General features: G+C 39.5%; 1 protein-coding gene across 2 annotated transcripts in view; it reads left to right on the plus strand.

Annotated features, from left to right (window-relative positions):
- Nucleotides 1-22,063: 22,063 nt before the first annotated feature.
- dgkg (diacylglycerol kinase, gamma) overlaps nucleotides 22,064-23,632 on the plus strand; it is a 107,628-nt gene continuing 106,059 nt past the window's right edge. Inside the window, exon 1 of one of the 2 annotated variants that reach the window (XM_084122276.1) lies at nucleotides 22,064-22,432. The gene's annotated coding sequence lies outside the window, so the exon portion shown is untranslated. The remainder of the gene's footprint in view (nucleotides 22,433-23,632) is intronic. The other variant, XM_084122277.1, reaches the window with a different exon arrangement.

Raw genomic sequence — 23,632 nt, forward strand, 5'->3', positions numbered from 1 at the left:
GTGCAGTAAGATGCTCCCTGCATCTCAATGATTGAGGATTGGAACATCAGCCCCCTTCTCTTTAATAGGTCCACATCTTTTAAATCAAAAACAATCCAAAAGGACAAACGGATGTGATGCCATTCCCTTTTTCCATCTTGCTCTTATGTTGTTGCTTTGCTCTGCAGATTCTAAGGCAGTTACGTAGTGCAGTATTGTGTTCCTTACACATGGAGCATTAGGACATTCTTCATGGGCATTCAGTAGTGTTTGACAGAATGATGTCTCTTGATACTAAACACAATATATACAGGCACAGATCCATTCACAGTGTTTCTTCCAAGGTTGTCATAACAGCATGAGCCAGATTGGTATCTAACGGCATACGCCTGACTTTAAACATGACCTATGCCTTTAAAGTTTCCATCCCATGTATAATCCGTCAGACTTTTTAAATCACAACGGAAGAGCCTTCCTCTGTGTTGAATGAATGCACTCTTGCACGTAGTGGATGTGGTGTAGATTTGAGGATCTTAAAGGCACAATATGTAACTTTTTTGCTTTAAAAATAGCAAAAATCACTATATCTATGTTATATATTTTTTTTAGTTGTGTACTTACATGATCCCGACTGTTTCCAACAACTTTCAAACCAGGAGAAATTTTAATTTAATTCGAAGACACGGGACGTTTCTTTATTTCCGTTTTGTCGCAGTCAATGGCGTCATATCCGCGTTGTCCCTGGTTTCCGCTCGTGCTGCCATGGTAACCAGAGTTATGAACCAGAGCCCTCTGATAGTAACCAAGACGACAGACGTGGACCACTGTAGTTCGCAATGTCTATCTGCACGCTGTTGTTGTTTCGTTCAAACATTATGGACCATGGCAAGCAGACTTTGGATAAAAAAGGAGAACTAAAACGAGAATCAATATCAGCGCGGTGTTTTCGAGATGCCGAGAGCTCCCATAGACAGTATATAAACGAGAGCTCCACGTCCGAGACTTCGACCGCTCCTACATGTACTTTATTAAACAGGTGAGCACATTTACATAAAACTAATCAATGTTATATAGTTCAACAATGATAAAATGTCAGAATATGATCTGTATGTTATTCTAATGTTGATCTAGTTTACTGCTAGTCTCATACAGACAGACTAACACATACATTTCAACACATTCAAATGCAGTTTAGTGTGCTAGTGTAATGTTAGACCAAGTGAAACAGCGCTGCGTTACCTCACAAGTTTAATTTGTCTAATAAACTGACCTGTGAGTAGTAATTCTGCGTGTAGTTCGGTAGAATGAAATGTCCATATTCCTTTTATATCCGCGGGACTCGCGTCGCGTTTGGAGCTGATAGCTGTCTCTTAGAAATCCCGAACTGCTTCATATCACAGTCATGATAAAAGCATCGATGTATTCAGTCATCCATAAACATTATTAGATCAGTCGGCTTGACGTTGACGACAAGATCCATAATTCTTAGCAAATGTTGCGTCATCAAACTACGCCTTTGTTATTGTAAATAGGTTAGCGACCCCTAGTGGAGAAAAAATCCCATACTGTACCTTTAATTCAAAAGGAATAGATACTGTTGCACAGAAAGTGTCTTCATTCTCCAATTTAGATTATTTTAAGGTTTAGTTCCCCCCCAAAATTTAAATTCTGTCATTATATGCTCACCCTCATGTCATTCCACCCACTTTCGTTCACTTTCGTTCACCTTTGGAACACAAATCAGGATCTTTCGTGAGAACAAACCTCTTGCAGAAGCTCAAACGTGCTGCGTAACACGCAAGAATGAACCTCATTGCTTCTTGCATGTCAAGCGAACATTCTTGAGCTCCCATTTATCATAACTGATGTGTTGATGAATGTTTATATGTGAATAAAAGCCTAAATTCAATCTGTTCATCATATAAAGCAACCGTGTCTCTTCAGAAAATTAGGACTAAACTGATCAGTTCATATGGATTAGTCACTTTATGAACTTTTTGAAGCATCTAAGTTTCAATTGCGTTGCTGGCTATGGAGGGATAGAAAGCTTCCTCACTCAGAAAAAAATGTAGGTGTTCAATTTTTGTTTGAACGTACCCTGTAAATAATTTTGTAATTGTTTTGTAGTGGAACATTTTCAGATATTTTTAAAGATATCTTTGGCAGTTCTGGTCATTGCATATTAAGAAGCATAACATTTCTCTTTGATAAGATTCAGTGAGCAGTTTACACAGTATATATGTTGTAAAATGAAAGTGAAATAACTTTATTATGTTTGACACTAATTTCAACAATTTTAATTCCATCTGCTTGGACCCCTAAGTACAGTGAATGATGATTACTTAAATCGCTGAACTGTTTTATTATTACGGATCATTTAAATTTTACAAAGCACCTTTTTTGAAGCCTTTACATTTCAAACTATTTGCATACAATTTATAGCATAGGGGCCTATACATTATACTTTAGACATTGTGTGAAGGAGAGCAAGGTAAAATTCCCTATACTCTTTAAGAAAAGAAAATCTTGAGTGCTAGTTTATTTTCATAAGCTCTTTAAAATGCTGCAGTGTATGCAATCCATTATTACAGCGATGTGCTACTTTCATATAGGCAGAATGGTGTGGTTTGTCTTACGTTAGGTGTACTTTTGGTATACAGTATATGAAATGTGTCAAAAGGAGCATTCAAGTATTTTTTTGTGTAACACAGTGAGCTATACTAACTACATATTTGATGATTTGATGATTTGTCAGACAGGGGTCTAATTGTGTGGGCTGTCAACAGGCACCAAAGCCATATGTGTTTGTGTTGTAGTAGGTCGCACAACACTGTTGTAGAAGTGTCTTTGTGCAAGGAAAAACAACACAGAAACAGTGACCTTTTCTGTCTAGAGATAATGAGAGAGGAAACCTGCCAATGCAAAATATAGAACATCGTCAGCATTCGGCCATGACAGTTGAGAGAAAGCAATTGAGAAAAATAGAGAAATGTCAAGGGGAGGTGCCAAATGTGTTAAATGCAGTTTGGTGGTGTAAAATGACCTCAAGAAAATGATTCACTGAAGGAGAAATTAATTGCCATTATGTGAATTGTTTTTATTTTAATATTATTTTTTACATTATATTAAGCATATCCAAATAGCAAATCAAGAAATAATTTGGCAGTTGAACAACTGCAATAGAAAATTTACCTTTGTATCACTTGTGACATACACCTTGTAGGTGCATTCTTCAGTTACCTTGAGGGCAACTGTAGCCTTCTGCCAGGAGCAGATGTCGTCAGGTGGTACACAACCTTCACTGGGTGTTTCAGCCCTCAACCACAACACCCTCCAGTTGGTGGGCCGGCAGTGATGGCCAAGTCACTGCCCATCTGCTCCTGGCTTCCAGCTTTCCTCCTCCCTCCTGTTCCATATCCAGCAGGAGGCACTTTCTGCCTCCTCCCCCATCCGACGTGCTGCTTGTTTCTTTCTCCTTTCGTCCATGCCCAGAGCTGATAGTAACCGCCAGGTTGCTTTGGCAGGGAAACCTCTGCAGCCGACCTCCACCGGGAACAGCCACGCCTGCCATCCCTTGTCCTTGCAGTCCTGAAGAAGGGACTGGTACTTCAAGGCCTTCCTCTCGTGGGCAACCTCACATCCCTCCTCCCAAGGCACCGTCAGCTCAACTAGAATTATTTTCTTTTTGCTGTGAGCACCACCTCTGGGAATTGCAGCCTTTTTCCCACGTCCACCCTCATCTCCCAGGACCTGGCGTTTTGAAGGAGATTGGGTTTTGATGATTTGGTTGAAAAAGGCCTTTCTCCCTCCTTAATAAAGGTGATCGCCCTCTTCAAGCCCATACCGGCAGGCCTCTTCCTGCATCTCTCCTGCTCCAATATGTCAGCAAGGGCCAGTAACACTTTGTCATGACGCCATCGATACCGACCTTGGGTGAGAGCTGTTTTACACCCTGATAGTATATGTGCCAGTGTTCCCTTTTGCCCACAGAGCTTGCAGTTAGGATCTTCCCTCAGCCCCCATACATGTAAGTGTGCTGGAGAAGGAAGGGTGTCATAGACAGATCGCAGTAGGAAGGGAATTCGGCAGGGCTCCAGCCGCCACAACTCTTGCCAGGAGATCTTGCGCTTGGGAAGGTCCCATTTTGTCCATGCGCCCTGGGATCCTTGTTCCACTGCCCTTGCCATCCGCCTTTCCTCCTCATGGGCCCGCACCTCAGCCTGAACCATCTCCTGCCTGCTCTTTACACCTGCGCTTCTCCATTGCTGGAAATGTGCAGAGCCGAGTCCTCTCTGTCCGACGCAAGGGCTTCCAAGGATATCTCGCAGCCTCAGAGCACTCTCCGCCTGCTCTACAGCTGTGCTGGCTGCCCATTTGCGTCCAGACCTGGGGCCTCATTTATAAAACTGTGCGTAGGATACTTACTAAAAGTGTACGTGCGCCTGAAAGCCAAAAATGGCGTATGCAAAAAAATATTCAGACTTATAAAACCGTTCGTACGCCAGAACCTGCGCAGAATTCACTTTATAAATCCCAGTCAGCGGAAGATTGTGCGCACATGCGTCTCCTCCCCGAAATAACCATATATGGAGCTTACAACGCCTAGTTTTACTATGCATATCCTCATCTGCATATAATTTGCATATAATTATTCATCCACGTGATAACGTTTAACGGTACAAGACACATTACATTAATAAAAATCAAGTAGTTGCCTATCCTTGCCTTGTTTTTGAATACATAAATCAAATAGTGTAAAATACATTTCAGAGAAAGTTTTTTTCTCAATCTTTTCCACTGGCCGAATTGTATTTTTAATTGATTTCTATTTTTAATGGAAACGGATAGACCTTGTACATTATTTGCACTAAACTATTTTCTCAGACAATCTGGTATTATCATGATAAGCAATTATCTCTGTGGTTAAAACATTAAAACACAGCACGCTACAGGAAAAGTGTTCAAAAACAATCGCATCCACAACAAATATTTCTATTGATTGAATATAAAAAATGTTGTAACTTCTCAGTATGATTTCATGTTTAAGTGTTTAAATATTTGAATGGCATATTTAATCTAAATGTTTATATCAGAAGTAAAACATAGTTTAAATCATTATTTTATTTATTTAAACTGCGTCAGTTTCACTAAACGGCCCAACGCGCTCGCTGGCGCGGACATTTAAGAAGGGATGGATATTTGCTTCAAGTGACAGGCTTGGTGAGTGAAATTATATTTGTATTATCTTTCTGTAGATGTTTAATTTTCTTTAGATTTTCTGTCTAAAAGTGACCAAAAAGACACTAATCTCCAGCTCACCATCGGTGTCGCCAAACTGCTCCATCTCCAAAACGTTCGTACGCATGGGTCAGAGTTTGCGTGCAGGTGCGCAAATTTTCCTGTCAAGTTTGTTTTTATAAATCACAACTTATGCGTCGAAAGTGGCGTACGCCTCTTTCAGGGCCTGTTTTGTGCGTACGCAACGGTTATAAATGAGGCCCCTGGTCATGACCCCTACTTGCCTCACCAGTTCGTCTTTGGAGTCTCTGAGGCTAAGAAGGACTCTACACTTTGCCACTTTAAACTCTTCTACGATGGAGGACAAGGGAAGTTGCAGTTGTCCTGAGCGTATGTAGAGGCCCACTGAGCAAAAACTTGGGGGAATCCCCAACCACCTTCGCAGGTGCTTGTTAGTCTTCCTCTCAATCCCCTCCACAGCCGTCATGGGGAACTCATAGATAGTAAAGAGCCAAAGAAGCCTGGGCAGAAGACCATGCTGGTACAGCCAGGTCTTGAATTTACCAGGGAGTCTGGACTTGTCGATCTTCTTTAGCCATTCCTCTGTCTGCTCCACCGTGTTTTTGGCATTGGCCCGATCTGAGAGGGACACGTCGAACCACTTTCCCAAACACTTTACTGGGTTCTCTTCAATTGATGGAATGGCCTCACCCTGGACATGAAGACTGAACCTCCCTGTGGACTTGCCCTTCCTGATCACCAGACTCCTGGACTTACTGGCCTTGAAAGACATCCTTGCCCACGTAGCTACAGCGCCAAGGGTTTCCAAGACCCATTTTGCTTGGACGTGTTTACCAGTTGTTATTGTGATATCGTCCATGAACGCACGAAGCACTGGCTGGGAGATGCCTGACTCTAGCGTGGGACCGCGTGTTACTCCTTCTGCTGCTGCATCCAGAAGGTTCATGCCCATGACAAACAAGATAGGGGAGATGGTGCACCCAGTAGGAATCCCCTTTTGAAGATCTTGCCAGTTGGTTGTAAACTGCCCTGCTGTAAATCTAAGCTTAATCCCTCCTAGGTAGCTGGAAATCATGTCACGGATAGCCATCGGCATATGATAGTGGTCCAGTCCTTCTTGAATGAGGTCATGTGGAACTGATCCGTAGGCATTTGCAAGGTCTAACCAGATGACTGTCAGGTCACTTTTCTTCTGCTTTGCCTCTCGGATCAGTTGGCTGATCATTGAAGTGTGCTCCAGGCACCCTGAAAAGCCTGGAACACCTCCTTTCTGTATGGAAGTATTGATGTATTGATTTTGAATCATATAGGAGGTCAGTCTTTTTGCAAGCACAGAGAAGAATATCTTGCATTCCACACTCAGTAAAGAGATTGTCCTAAATTGGGCGATTGAGGAGGAACCCTCTTCCTTAGGAACAAAACAGCCCTCTGCTAACTTCCAGCTTGGTGGAACTGAACCTTTTGCCCAGATCTTCCTCAGGATCCTCCACAACCTTTTAAGAAGTTGTGGACATTGCTTGTATACCTTGTATGGTATGCTGCTCGGACCTGGGGCTGCTGAAACCTTGGCCCTCTGGATAATATCCTGCATTTTCTGCCAGGTTGGCTCCTTCGTATTCAGCTCCACTGATGGTTCTTCAGGCTTCCTGATGCTATGGTTTTGTCCGAGACCACCACCCCTAAAGGGGTCACTGTGTGCCTCTCGCAGAAACTCCTCTACCTCTGATTTTGAGCTGGATAGTGTGCCAGATTTTCGTTGACCAAGAAGAGTTCTAGTGAAGCTGAACGGGTCTTTGAGAAACTGCATTAGCCTCTTTGCTTTCTTTTTCCTCTGTTGCCGTAGATATTCTGCCCTCCGGAGTTTGCACATCTGATCCCGCAACTTGCTTGTTATGTCCTTAATACCCTCTCTTTCAGCTGGTGGCCCGATTTTGAATTGCTTGTTAAGGATCTTTATTTCGCTTCTTAAGCAACAAATCTCTCTTTCCCTCCTGTTTGGTTGCCGTGGTGACTGGGGCTGACTCCTCTGCTCTATTAGGCCAAATCTCTCCTTCGCCAGATTGTACGTTATGGCTGTGAGTGATTCGATCTTCCTGTGCACAGGACCGGCCAGAGTGGCTTCCAGGATACCATTGAGGTCATCATCAAACTGCGTCCATGCAATGCTGTCAGACGATGTGGGCCACTTGATCCTCTCTCTTTTTGACGAATGGATGGGGATAACCGAAGGGGAACTCGCTCGATCTATCCTCTGGCTCTGAGGTGGCTCAAGTGCGTAGAGATCTTCAGCACTGTGGGGTGCTACCTGGCTGGAGCTCTCCTTCGTCTCACCGGACACTGCGTTCGTGCGCTGCACTTGGGTCACCGACCTTCCACAAGAAGACCTGCTCTGATGTATCTTAAGCCCTCTAGTGCCTTTGCCATATATATTACATTAAATGCTGCTTTATATGCATTCAAAACAAGTGCAAGAGCAAGGGAATATGTTTTGCACAGCAATATGTGAGCATAATCAGATTGATTTTTTTTCACAATTTACATGCATTTTTATATAGAACATGCCTAAATCAACTGTAAAATGTAGCAATATAATGTTAAAAATTATAAAAATGAATTATTTATTTGATGGAGCTAGCTGTTCATCAGTTAAATTGCAGCTGCATGGACACTGCAATCACATCACTACAAGTTGATTGTGATACTTTAATGTATTTCCTCTTTCCCATTGATGTTAAATAAAAGGCTGCAAAATGCAAAGCCCTGGCCATCTGTCTGGAGATGAGGGCAGCAATTTATTCTTATTTAGTTTCTCAGCCAACCAGGATAGGTGGCACAAATAGAGCATTTTAATTAAAAAACTGCTGAGACATTGGGGGAGGATGCCAGCATGGCAAGGTTTCCCCACACAAACACACTGCTTATGCTTCATCACTGCAAAACAAATAAGGCCATCAGTATTACTCAGACAATGAGGGGAATAGTATGTTTTACATAAACCAATTACACAAACAAGGTAGGGTAAGTGTACCCATTAAGCCCATGTACCCTTTAAGCCCACTTTCAACTCTGAAGTCAAATTAAAAACAGAGAAAATAATATTTTATGTTGCTCATTATTTTAACCAATCCAGTGATTTGTTACTTCCCTGGCATTTTTTATTGTGTACCAATCACATTTGGCAATGTTGAGTTAGCCCCACCCATGTGCATGCTGTCTCAGGGGACCTCACACAAAGTCACCTCAAAACTTTGGTGTTTCGAGACCCTTTAGAAATCAACACATTTCTGCAATTTTCAGCCATTTCTTTGGTAACTACATTGACATGATGTCAAATAAGAGATAAATGTATTGTTTTTTGTGTATGAACAAATAGTACTTTATCATTTTATATTATTTTCTTTTAAATGGAAAGATGAGTTGTATTAGCTTGTGTTCAAAGCTAATCTCTAGGTCAAACCATTAGCCTTACAGAAAGGCTAGACTGCCAAAGAATTAAGCAGTGACCTGCAAACAATAAATGTTTTGTGATTCATTTTAAATTAATTTACAAAAAAATACATCATAAATTGTTTTGTAGGGAAGATTATTTTCATAAATTAACTTTTTTTTAAAGATGGGCTTAAATGGTACAGTGCCACAAAACACATGCAAACTATAGCCAACACAAGCTAACCTTGAATGAAAAAAAAAACTTAAAGGGGTCATATAATGCCATTTTTGTACAAGCTAATATGATTCTTTAGGGTCTAAATTAAAAGTTTGTAATATACTTTAATTAAAAATTCTCATTAGTATTGTAAGAAAACACTCATTTTACCTGGTCAAAAACAGCTCTGTTTTCAGCACGCTGTTTAAGTGCATGTGTCTTTAAATGATAATGAGCTTTGTTCACCCTGCCCCTCTGTGCTGTGGGCGTTTTGCCACAACAACACACGTGGAGTGTTGCCTTGACAACAGTTGAGGGTAACATTATATTCTGAAGAATTTCAGCAGGAGTCTCTGAGGACACTGTGCAACCGTATCAATTTGAACCGGAGTTGGAAAACAGGACGTTTCTGAATGGTTGGTTAACGTAATGTCACTTTGATCTATCTTTGTGTACTGGCAGGGTAGAGTAGTGAGATACAAACGCTATGTGTTTACTGATGTATACGTTAGTTTATTGACAGATTGATGTTACAGCTAATGGTCATGAAAAACTTTTTTTCTGTAAATGTAGGCTTGTCAGTGATGCGTAACGTTATCTATGCAGTGTTGTTAGGTACACGTGTCAGGGCTGAAGCACTAACATTTTACTGATCTGTTTAAAAAATAACCAGTCTGTGAGACTATGGCAGTCATTAGGCACATAAACAACACATACTCAGACAAGAGCTAATACCTTTTTCAATGTTCTCGTTTATAAAGCAGTCTGGTGAAATGATTCGCGCAAACATGAAAGCATTGCTGTTGATCGTGGGGAATATTGAGAGACAGCTCGCTCACGAGCGAGGGCGGGTCTGTGTTGAAACGCTGCTGTCAATCAACAATCGTGGGAGGGGCGTCGATTTTGTGACGTCACAAAATTGAACCACTTGATTTGAGAGAGGGGAAAACATATAAGAAGATTTAAAAAAAAAAACACTGGATGGATTTTTATCATTTTATGATGGTTGTGTACAGGCACTGTCAACACACACTTCAGTTCAATCAACTTAAAGTGCATGTGCCATTATATGACCCCTTTAACATTTCTCAATGTGGGCACAATGAAAATTACTATTATACTTAGCCCACAGTATATTTAAGCTCCATGCATGTATTTGTAAACATATCTTACATTTTTAAAGGAAAACATTGTCTTTTTTCATCATTACTCACTGTGGAACCATTTAAGCCCACCTTATGTGTTTCAATGAGGAATCCCTCTAATTGCAAACTTTGAAACATTTTCTGAGTGAAAGTGTTTAATTATAACATTTCTTTGTGTGCTTTTACCTTACTAACCTTTTAACCTTACCTTACTTACTACCTTAATTTACAACTATACTTAGATAGGCCTACAAATTACATACATTCATTCAAATGAGATAGAACCTGTTTTGTCCTAAAGTCCTTTATGTATAACCGGGCATAAGCCTTGAGATTCCGGGCATGGAGAGGTCCCAGAGGGACCCTACATTCCCCATAGTCCTTAGCCCCTGGGACCATACGGTTCCGAGATACCACCACTTCTTGTCCAGCTTTGACCGGGCAATCCTTTGTCCAGACTCCAGGCATGGAGGGGTCACCCAGTGGGCCCCCTAAGCCGGGAGTATTGAGCCCTAACTCGGCTTTCTTCCCGAAATATGGTCACTTCCTGTGGAACTTTGATCAGTCGTAACTCTGGAACCAAGCCAACTTAAAGGGCACCTATTATGCAAAATTCACTTTTACATGGTGTTTGAACATAAATGTGTGTTGGCAGTGTGTGTACACAACCACCCTATAATGATAAAAATCCACCCAGTGCTTTTTTTATAATCCCCATAAATCATAAGCACTGTCTCAGAACAAGCTGTTCTCAGATTCGGGGCAATGTGACGCCACTTTGCACAGGCCCCTCCCACGACTGTTGATTGACACTGCAGTTTGAGCATAGACCCGCCCTGAGTGAGCTAAACACAGAGTCTGCCATTGTTTCGATGCTTGAGCAGCTGTAGACAAGAATGTCTCCTTAGCGATTGAGGTGTTTTGTTGTTGGATGTAAGAATGAACATAGCAGTCTTCATTTACTCTCGTTGTTACTCGAGGATGGATCGGTACTGTTTGTGATCCAGCTTACGGTCTCCGGAGCGACAGGACTAACGTTACTGACCACGGCTGAAAGTGAGAGCACGCACTTTATGACAGCTCATCGAGTCATTTTACGATATAAGGTTTACCAGTTTATTAAGCACCCACTGAAAAGGTGTGTATATTTGTTTACTGTTAGTTGTAACGAGTGTTTTGTGTACTTCGCTGTGTATGTTGATGACAATGAAAGGGAGAGAGAGAGAGAGTGTTTATGGATAAGACTTTAATGCGCACTTCTTTTACTGTGTTTATTCAGCTCTTACAGTGATTCTCTGGAGTAAAACTAACGCTCATCTTTTGTGTGATGTACAATAAACTTCACTGAACTCGTCAGTATATTTTGGTCATCATTCGGGTGGGGTTTGCTGCAGCAGGCTTGTATTAATAGTGGATAAAAGCAGATGACAAATAAGTTATAACCATAATTAAACTAAACTATACCTGTTCTATCTCCATACAGCAAATAATCTCTGGCTCTGTGGACATTATTGTCCGACTCCGAGTCGAAATGAACACCGCAACTGAGCATTTCTGTTCTGATATTATCAGATGAGATTGTCCTGGCTATGAGCGCGAGCTCATGAGGCTCCGCCCTCCTGGGCAGCAGCAGTTCATTTGCATTTAAAGGGATACACACTAAAACAGCATGTTTTTCTGATCTCCAAAAAATGACAATTTAAACATGCTGTAAAAAATTATCTGTTGGGTATTTTGAGCTAAAACTTCACATACATACTCTGGGGACATCAGAGACTTATTTTACATATTGTGATAAGAGTCATAATAGGTGCCCTTTAAGGCTCCATAACCCCCTAACCCCAGAGTCTGGAGCCCAAACTCGGCTTACTTCCCGAGATACACCCGGTCAAACTTCCACCAGGCATAACTCGGGATCCAAGCCAACTTAAGGCTCCAGACTCCCGGCATGGGGGGCCACTAGGAGGCCCCCCTAAGCCCAGAGTATGGAGCCCCAACTCGGGTTGGCTCCCGAGATACACCCGGTCAAACTGCATTAAAGAGATTGTTAATATAGTCCAAGTGACTACAGTGGCTTAATCTTAAGTATATCAAGCAACGAGAATACTTTTTGTGCGCAAAAACAAACAAAAATAACGACTTTATTCCACTATTCATTTCCTTCTCTCTGGGCCTCTAGTTGGTTCACGTAGTGTTTTTGCGCTGCGCGTCTGTGTTACACGTCACCACGTAGGCTCACAATTGGCCGAAGCTGGTCATGTGTGTGATGCGTGTTGACGTGCAACACAGACGCGCAGCGCAAAAACACTACGAGGCCCAGAGAGAAGGAAATGAATAGTGGAATAAAGTCGTTATTTTTGTTTATTTTTGCGCACAAAAAGTATTCTCGTCGCTTGATATACTTAAGATTAAGCCACTGTAGTCACTTGGACTATATTAACGATCTCTTTAATAACTTTTCTGGGCCAGCAAGTTTCGGTCACCTAGCAGCCTATGGAGGAGTGAGACAGGGCTCAGATTTAATCAAAAATATCTTAATTTGTGTTCCGAAGATGAACGAAGGTCTTACGCGGTTGGAACAACATGAGAGTGAGTAATTACTGACAGAATTTTCATTTTTGGGTGAACTAACCCTTTAAGCCCATGCCAGACTTCTGACTTTATTCCTAAATTATCTTAATTTTACATTCTAAAATGTACATCAACTAATTAATACATCTTCAATTTTAACAAATGATTTTTCTTATAAACCATGTCAATATCTATGTAAAAAACCTAGACTTAGATTTTGGTGGGCTTAATATAGGTACACTTACCCATATAGGAATTCATATTAATTTCCCGGGCGCTTTCTGCTAACAAGTGCCAGAGAAATGCAAAGTTTGTTTTTTATCCAAATAGCATAGTTTATTCTTTACCCAAAAATGTGAGGGTTAAAGTTTATTACAGCATTGAGGAAATTCCCCCACAATACTAGACTAAGCAATAAACCTGCATTTTATTTATTATGATTTTATTGATTCACTCACTGTAATGGAAAAATAATTACAAATGGTGAGTTGTAACTTGAGTCAGCATTTTCTCTATTTAACGACTGTACATTTTGAACATACAGTATCTGCGATGATATACCCACCAACATTACATCATAATGGTGAAAGCCAAAGTGCACATTAAAGTTGTGGTCATAAAGTGATTTGGCTTGAAAAACAAATACTAACGATACTACACTTTTTGAAGAATAATGCTGTAGACCAAAATACATGTCAGCTGACCGAGGGGACAAGGTTATGCTTTTGTCCATTGAGATGTTTACTAGCATTCCAGGTCTCTGTATTCCCTAGGAGGTTTCCATCACTATGGTGACAGCAAGCTGCTGATGTCACTGCCAGGACATGTCATTGGGGTTGGTGGCCTTCGTTCTGTCCCTTTTCCCTCTCCTTTTCATTTACATCAAAACCTGAGCATTAAATCGGCAACAATATGATTAGAGAATAATCTCTTCAAGCCACCTCTGTTGTTTTTAAATGAATTTGCTGCTTGGTAAAACATGGAAATATGAAACATGGAAAACATGTTGGATCTTTTGGATGGAGGTTGCCTTTTATTCTTCCTCTGACTGCTAATTATGTTCTCTGTAATGAGCCCTAGAGGCATGCTAATCACATTAGCACCGTATTTACAGGGAGGAGAGGTGTCCAAGGTGTAGTTTTACACAGGGACAGCTGGAATATATCTATACAGAGAGGGGAAAGTGAATGAAATGTTTTTAGGAAATGTTCTGATGATATATGCAGTTCATGCTCATTAGCTTACATGAACATTCAGTTCTTTATTATTACACATTTCTTTGGTCTTTTCCAGCCTAGCCTTGGCTTCATATTAAGCCAGATGGTGTAGTAATAAATATCACTCAGCACAAGAGAAAATGTGGCTTGAGCTACATTAACCAATATGCTTGCTGAGCACACTCAGCTATGATCTTTTACTGGACAGATTGTTCTGTGATCCTAATGTTGCTTGTTAGGAATCAAGTTAAATAATTACTTTGTTTTTAAGGGGGTTCAAGTTATTATTATATTATCACCATGGAAGGTACTGCTGTACTGGTCATCGTATTGTATACAAGTTTCTCAAGCATGTGAGTGATGATGCCATCATGGGAAATACATTATATCCAAATTACCAACCTATTTAAGCAAGCCTTTGATGCCCTGTTGACGTTATGTTTCTCTGTGGTAGCAATAGAGATATTTCAACACTAGCACAACTAAGAAAACATTGCAAGAAATTCTTAATTTAGCCTTGGCTGGTTGGTTTTCTGGTCTTAGCTGGTCAGTTAGAGGGGTAGAGGGGTTTTGGCAACCAGCCAAATTTCAAACCAGCTAAGTATAGTAAATGATCTTAAGCAGTTTTAAGCTGTTTATATGTTTATTTTATTGTATTTTTTTCAGGAGGGATACTAATAGGAACATGTAAGAACATTTAAGTTTAAAATGTAAATTTTGTTTTGGACACTGGACATGGCTCCATGTACTCTAAAAAAAATATTGCCTGATGATCACAGCCAACTGAACTTAATAATTCATTTATCTACTTTAAGACAATTGAAAGAAAAAATATTATATTTCCATGGAAGCAGAAAGAGAAGCTTATTAAACAATGATGCAGTTCATTAAAAATGCATGATATAACAAGGACATAAAATGCAGGTACACTCAGCACAGCTTGTTTTTGTGAGCGAACAATTCAAAAGTTTCTCAATGGCAACACATCAAAAAGCAGTATGGTTTTCCTCTCTCTTGTCCAACGTTAGAATGTGACACAGTAATGTATCGCTGTACACCACAGGGGAAGTACCACCTCCGCTGCCCCACCACAGGCACAAGGCAACCTGCTCTTTGAAAAGCTATTCCCAAATTGCATTCCTTGACTTGCTGACTTCACTTAATTATTTCCACCCTCAGTAATAACATATCTGTCATTGGTGGGTGTAATGATTAGGTGTCAGTGGTTTTTGTCCCGCTGAAAACCCTGTTCTTTACACCCACCCTCACATGCAGGCTGAGTCAGATCGCTCTTTGCCGCCTGCTGTCTCGAACCCCTTCATCTCTCCTTCTTCCCATCCATTGCTCATTTATCCCAGATTATTCTCATGGCTGATACTTAACATTGATGATTTTCCCACTGCTTCAGCTGTATGATCTGTTTCAATTAACACAAGTTCCATCAGACCTCTCATAAGGGTTAAAAAAAAACAAAAAACACATCCACATGGCGCTCTTCTCAAAGTAAAACCAATTACTTGACGGGTCCATGTGATTGTGAGCAAACAGAGAAGCTGTGGCTGGAGGCAAGCAGTAAAATGATGCAACTGTGGAAAAGTAATAATGTGCTGGAGCTCATCGAGCCCAGTTTGTTTTATTGTGAAAGCAAACAGTGCTTATTACTGAAGGATGAACTCTCCAGTCGTGTATTTATAGCAACCTAATAGATCCCAAGTGTGTAATCTTTTTAGGGCAAAATATTGATTTTTGAATTGTAATCAGGACCTTCCTTGCGGTGTTTGACTGCATAAAGTGGAATTGAAACAATAAGCAGTTTATAATGTACTATTCTGTTTTATTTAAATCCAAAGTCTCACAGTTTTTAGGTAATTCAAGTTTGATTGTGTATGTGTCAAATGTTGCATTTAGCAACATTAAGCATAAATTCAGAGCCCCAGCTGCATTAATTTCTCATGTCTTTAAATTTTCAAATGCAATATCTCCTTTTTAAATCAAAATTTAATTATTTAAACCTAATGCTGAATTATTAAAAGCTGACACATAAGCAAGACAGCTTGCCACAGGTAAATTATGGTCAAAATTAAAATTTAAAGGTAGAATACATTTTTTGGTCATTTCTTCTCCATTATTTATTTATTTAGTATTATTTATTTTTTAATGTGAATCATCTTCATCTATCAACTCGATAGTTATTTTTTTAAACGCATTTTGTCCAGTCCTAAGCATAATTTCAACATTTGCCTCTATAAATATTTGTGTGATTTACTGTAATGTCAATGGCATTCAGTCCCAAGATTAAAAGGAAATTCCTACATGGAGATGCATATGGGTGAGAGTTATTCCCTTGCTTCTTGAAGGTAGGATACTCCATGTGCATTTGCATGCTAATAGAGGTGGTAGCAAATGTACTGTGTGCATAGTAACGCTAATGTTAACCATTCATCAAGAGGCTTCCAAAGACATTGATTCTCAAGTCAGGGCATAGATGTGCATGATAGATTCCCTGTCAGTGCTGTGCTGGTGTTATTCCAGGCACCTGTTTATAATGAAGTACATGGAATCCATATAATGTCACAACTGAAAACTGGATGGCCATGTTTTTACTCGCTTGCGTAAAGCTACTGTAGTGCCGTTGCTTACATCAAAGGAAATGCTGAAGTGAGAGCAGGAGGTCCCTGCAGAGGAAACCAGAGCTCTATCTCTTTGCAAATGTGAGCATGACTGTGGTAAAAAAGATGAGCTGAGGATTTCAACCTGTCTTTGTCAGTGTTACAAGCGCAGGAAGTTTCTGTCCTCATACTGTGGTTTGTGCAAAGAGTTATTGTTTTAAGCATTTAGTGAATTGTTTTTAAAACAGAACTAAATTCTGATTGGTTAAGCCACATAATATGTGGTTGACTACTACTATAAACACACCTGTGCCTGCACAGTCTATATTCTTTGTTGCTTTGCAACCACATAATTAACTGTTACTTATAATAATAATAATAATATTATAATATATACTTATATTATTATTAAAATGTAGTTTTTTTTTTGTATTGAATACCATTTACCCTTTAGGCTACACAATAAAATCACTATAATACATTCCAATGTCATATTGCTTTTTAATTTTCTTTGAATTTAGATTGTCACTGTATTTTGTATAGTGAACCAATGTTTCAGATATAACAGGAAAGCATATTGAGTGCCTGTAAGTTTTAGAGCTTATAACTGCATGTTTTATTATTTATATATACTGTTAATACCAATCTACACGAATTACCAAAATCTGCTTTTTAACTTAATGTACAGATACTACATGCAACAACTATAATAATAAAGGTGGTACAATAGAAAGCCAGTCAGTTTTTTTTTGTGTTGTCCTGTGTGAGAAAAGGATACGACGCAGTACATTTTTCACCTTGTGTGCGTATGTGTGACCTTTATGCACGTGTGGGTGGGTGTCAGTAACATGCAGTATCAGGCTGTGGATGTGTGAAAATGTATTGCACTTCTCTGTTTTTCCCAGAAATGAGCGAATCTCTCTAAGTACCCATGGAGTCCTCTTACCAGTGAAGGTAATCATACGTGCCTTAGACTGCTTTATCACTAGCATATTTTTTTCTGGTACAAGCTATTATTGTTTTATCTGCACGTAAGCGCCTGTTGCTAATTCAAAAAGTATTTCAAATCATGATAATCTGTTTTTTGCAACTTCTTTCGAAAACATATTTTTATCTTGATTTATGTGAGCCAAGAATTACAATTATAATGTTATTGGATAAGTCGGATGTTTTTATGAAATTTAAGCTTGTCAGGTTTGTTGAAGTTGTTTTGTGCTGTGCTTCTTCATCACGTCGTCTCCATCTCCTCTTCCTGTCTTGGTGTCCCTGGGGATGAGCCTGCCAGCCATTGATGTAGCTTTGGATCTCATTATGGGGTAGAGATTTAATGGAGCCACATGGTTGTCTGTCACAGACTAGGATGTGCATTAATGCAGAACTGTTTGTCCACTGCACCCGTTGGTGGTCATATAACTGGTGCCCCCATCCCCCCCCCCCCCTTTATTTCCAACTCAAAGAGAGAAAAAAATAACAAGGCAACATAGCCTTTAGGACATTCCTAATCTGTCTTTTTATTTCCACATCTGTAGCTACTTATTAGTGCGGAAATTTGGAATTACTATATGCTGGATTGTTTACACTTTAATTGGATCACAGTTGGATACAGACGCTGTATTGGGAAATCTCACTTCCTGTTGTTGCAATATGCAACACTCAATGAACTGAACCTCGAATCCTGTAAAATAGTTTTCTAATTACAATTTGGTGTAATCAGTGTTCTTGTCCTTGTTACACGTTACATGTGGTTACCGTAGTAATAACTATAAATTATACATAATGACATGTGACTAACCCTAATCCTAACCCTACAGTACATGTAGTTAATTATTATTACTCAGTACTTAAATGTGTAATTACACTAACACGGACCCCTTAAAATAAAGTGTAACTGGACATTTTACTGAGCCTGCCGCGAGTGACACTGAGGACAAAAAATGTACTGAGGTAAAATGAAAAGATTTTTTTTCCCGCTCCAGATATACACTTTTCAAAATAATGTATTTTTTTTTAATGCAACATTTTCTGAAAATATAAAGCAAAACATCAGTGTGCAAACAAATAAATGTACATGCACTAGTATTTCCAATGTTGACTAGCAGCAGCAGTATCATTTAGTTGACTCATCTCTTGTCTTTACTGTCAATTTTAGTTTAATGCTTCCTTGCTTAATAAAATAATTAGTTTCTTTAAAAAAAATGCTGACTCCAAAAAATTTTAACGGTGTTGTAGCTCTTTCTAGATTTAGGGAGGCTTCAGCCATTTTCCTTAAAAATCAGTAAAAGTCATAAAAGTATCATAAAAGTGGCCCAGTCTTCTGAATATAGTGTTTAAGGTGGAAATCCTCATACTTCTTTCATTGTAATTGCATGGAAGAGAGCGACTAGAACATTCTGTAGAATTTCTTCTAGTGAGTTTCACAGAAGAAAAAGTCAAGCAGGTTAGAAACAATATCAACGTGAGTGAATAAAGACATCATGCTGGAAAATGCATGTATCCTCACTAAATTGGGATCATTGGGAGAAGTTACTTTTGCAGGACATTTTGATACCATTTTTTGATCATGGCAGAGTTTTTTCGTAGGAGACCTGGCGCTTGCTGGACACTGGGACATCCTGAAGCAGTTGAACCTCTACTTCTAGTTCTTCATGATCCTCTAAATGGTTCTTCCAGTTGAAATATATTTTGCAGCAATTTCCTTGCATGTGCATTTTGATGCAAAGCAATGATGACTGACACAAGAAAACAATTCCCTCCTTTTATAGTAATCAGTCTAGTCTTATAATCCAATCAGAATGATAGAGTGATTTCACCTGAATAGTACTTGTTCTCACTTTCCTATGTGCTGATGACATGAATGGTGAAATAATGTTAGTTGTTCATTTTATGCCAGGGCCAATAAAAAGTGAAATTCGGGTTTTGTGATAAAGTTCATTTTTTAAAAAGCTTTTTTGTAATTATTTAAAATACATCTAATCCCTCTGAACAATAATCTAGAAGCAATTTGAATCATCACCACAACTGAAGCAGCAAACTTTGCAAAACACAAGATTTATGTCACTGCCAATACTTTTGGCTCTACTGCTGTCTGGTTCATGCGTCGTTGGTAAGTAAATGAGGAAAAAATGAAGGTCCCTGGTGCTCTCTCTCATGATGATAATGAGGTGACTGGTCCCAGTGGGCTCTGAGGTTAGGCGCGAAGGACAGTGTTTCCGCTCACTGGGGAGATGGGACAGCCGGAGGGTTAAAAATAGCACGTGAATCCCACCCTCCAGGCTCTCTCTTGTCCTTTTGGACACTGTGTGAGGGTCTCTGTCCCTTTACCCTGCTGACTTTCATATATAGACTCTCTACAGCAGGGTCACGCTGTCAGTTTCATCTCAGTGGATACAAAAGTAAATGCCGTTTCCTGTCACAGCAGATATATATTAATATAGCAGATAGAACCTAATATAGATATTAGGTTGAGAATATTTAGAGCAAATGAGGTCTTTTTCATTTATAATCAAATGCATGTTAATTCATAAAAGTGTTGGCTCATATCTTCAAACAAAAAGGACAATAAGATAGGGACAGGAAGTGAAAGCATACGCTCTGCTGGCACAAGGCAACGCCTCCATCTCTAACAGAAAAAGGGAAAGTCCCGTCAGAAAGAGAGACAGCACAAGAGAAAGACAGAGAGAAAGAACAGACATGTTGCGCAGCCCTCTAGAACTATAGAAATGTTCCTCTCGCTGTTTCATTTCTCTTGCCTTTTCAAACATAATTGTGTGTAGTCTGTTTCACCATGTAAATTCACCACTTTGTGGGTTTTTATGGTACTTATATATATATATGGTACAATAATAAGAAGCATGTAGATGGTGTGGTTCTTCTCTGTTACCTTCAACACTCTGAAAACAGACATCTCCTCACGTTGACACTCCTACATATTTCCTGAACACTTATTTCTATATGCACAAGAAGGCCAGTTTACCATTCTGAATTTATCACGTTAAGGACAGCCGTATCTTTTAGACTCCTTTTTTTGTCTATGGCAAGAGTGTGATCTTTTCTCTGTGCCCTTCAACTGCAGAATCTCAACAGGCCGGAGGCTTCAGGGTCAGCTCATGCCCTCTGATTGAAACCACTTACCTAAAAAGGTTTTTTAGAGCAAATGCGTGATTGCTCTCTTTTTCAAAAAAAAAAAAATTAAAATGGGATATGGCATACCTAGGTGAAAGTCAAGCCAGACAAAAACAGTCTGCTTTTGATCATAGGAGCAGGGGAGGAGCACTCCTGGGCTATTTCTGTCCCTTTGTCTGCTTCTCAAATTAAGTGATGGAGCGATGGTGCTACAGCTTAATTCCCTATTCGGTTGATAAGCACTGGTCTCATCCCATCGTCCTTTGAGGGACCATTATATCATCCTAATGTGACATTAAAAAAAAATAGTCTGCAGTCATCCTCTGATTTTCGTTAAGCATCACGAGTTGTTTAGTGCTGATCTCATTCTGTTTATGAATAATAGGTCTGAATTGTAGTGGAATGGTATTGTGACCACCAGCCACATGACACTTCCCCAACTAGAAGTCACAGTGGTACATTTGTGTGATCTTCTCAAATTACTATAAACTTTTAGCTTGTAGCAGATAATATCAGCATGATGATATTTTGTGATTGTATTTGGCTCTACAGAATGAGCAGAGTTATATAGCATGTTATTTATTATAAAATAGAAAAGAGCAAAACTGGAGTCTGCCCAGTCATGTTTTGAAATAGAACTGTTTTTATTACCACGATTGTTGTATCAGAATATTACATAGGATCCACGCAAATGGGGTTCCATTACAGTACTGCGGTTTATCAATTATAGTTTGATCTCAAAACTATTTTCTGTGAAAACTAAATAAATAAATAAATGTGCAATATACACTGTGACTGTCATTCAAATGTTAGTAAGATTAGGGGTCAGTAAGATTTTTCTAAATGTCTCTTAATCTCCCCAAGGCAACATTTATGTTATTAAAACTTAAACAGTAGTATTGTGAAATATTTTTACAATTTTAAATAACAGTTTTAAATTTGAATATATTTTAAAATGAAATTTATTCCTGTGATGGAAAAGATATTTAATCAGCATCATTATTCCAGTCTTCAGTGTCACATGATCCTTCAGAAATCATTCTAATATGCTGATTTGGTGCTCCAGTGACATTTCTTATTATAAATGTTGCAAACAGTTGATCCGCCTATAGTATTTTTGTGGAAAATGTGCTATGAGGATTCTCTGATGAATATAAAGTTCAAAAGAACAGCATTTATTTTAAATAAAAAAATTATAATATTGGAAGATGTGTTCGCTGTCATTATTAATCTATTTAGTGCAATCTTGCTGAATAAAATTAGTCATTTCTATCACAACAAACTTGAACTGTAGAGTATAAAAAAATTAAGTAGAATATATATATATACATTTATTTTAAAAAGTGAATGACTTAAATGTCCTTAAAAGCTATTTTACAGCCACATTTTAACATTCAGAATTCTTTATGCATTATTCAGTTTTCTTTGTGTCCAAAAAGGCTTTATAGCAGAAATTATTTTAGATTCTGTGGTGACACTTTACAGTAAGGGGCACTAACTGTGGTGGTTAGGGTTGTTCACAAGGGGGAGGGCTGGTCCTATGAGAAGCACTTTGATATTGCACTGTTGATGAGAGAGAGAGTGTGTGCAGAGTGAGAGTGAGAGAGCGAGAGAGAGACAGAACGACAGCAGAGCGCTCTGTAAACAGGCTGTCAGAGAAGAAAGTGCAGGGACATTTTAAATCCGCTACAGCCAGAGTGCGTTGCATGCAACACTGAAGGATAATCACAAGAGGCAGAGAGAGAGAGAGAGAGAGTGAGAGAAGGTTTAATTAATTAATGCAGGAGGGGAGGGATGTTTCTGCTGCTGACTGAGCTCAAAAAAGCATTTTGTTTGTGAGCAGTCTGATCTGAGCACCATCACCTGAACAAGAAGAGGTATAGGGTAAGATTTGTCTTTTTTTCTCTCACGCACATCTGTTCTCTGCGCTCTCATGTGTTTTCTCTGTGCACGTACCGATAAATGCTGCCTGCCGAGCCAGTGACCCTTTTTTTCCTCTCACGGTGTCTGTTCTCTATGGTTCTGTCAGTCAGCAATGAAAGCCTGCAGATCAGAAACTGTCACTCTAAAATGTGCACATTTATCAAGGCTTTTTAACTTGTGAGTCTGAATTAATTGCTGCGCTTTGTGTTGATTTTGGTTTTTGTCTCAGTTGCACCATCTTCATCGTCTTGCAGGAGAGGATTTTAGGTGTTTCCTGTGCTTTGTTGAGTTCACGTGTAGAATGTTGCCTGCTTAGTGCTTTTGTTATGGTCTACATTGTCATAGTTTGTATGCCATGTCAGAGCTGAGTGCAGATAGTGTTTATATTTCACACTCAGATGAGAGATCAATGCCGTTGGATGATGGATGGATTCTTTTGATATGGGGGGAATTCAGCTCGACTATTTGACCGGGTTTGTTTGGCATCTTTCGTGATGCCCTGGTGTGGCCCACAATCTCTGTTGTGAGGGAATGCAATCAATTTTGATGTGTGCGATGATTCATTCTCTTCGCAAACCTGTGCTATCATGTGGTCGGGAGATGCTGGTAAATCTCCAATCTGCTTGCTTAATTAAGGCTCATCATGTAATCACCAAAGGCACTGGGTCTTCATGTCTCAACAGGATCTCTGAAGCAGGAACAGCTTGAGCACTGTGTGTGTGTGTGTGTGTTTTCATGGGTAGAAGCTTTGAGCTTTTTCTCTATAGCTGCTTGAGGACGCGATTCATGTTTTCAGTCCTCAGAGAGGGCATGCCGAATGCTTGTGTGCATGTTTGCAATGTTTTACTCAGTAATAATTAGACATGCTCTCAGTCATTATAAAAAGACACACTGAGTAGAAATATAAAGAAAGAGAAAAGATTGCTCATGACACTTTACCCAAGGTCAAAAACAGCAGTCAGCCACAGAGTAACTTAATGGAGTCCACGATAAAGAAGAGCCTGAATAAACACTTACTGATCATCAAACTGTTTTCTTTGGCTTGTCTCTCATCTTTACTATGCCGCTCAACTATGCCGTAGATGAATATGTTTCTGGTAGAGAAGCACAGTGTTTTGTCCTGGTGTCCTCACTTGAAGTATGTACTATGTACACATTATG

Source organism: Abramis brama (genome assembly GCF_963993115.1).
Source record: "Abramis brama genome assembly, chromosome: 8".
Classification (NCBI taxonomy): Eukaryota; Metazoa; Chordata; class Actinopteri; order Cypriniformes; family Leuciscidae; genus Abramis; species Abramis brama.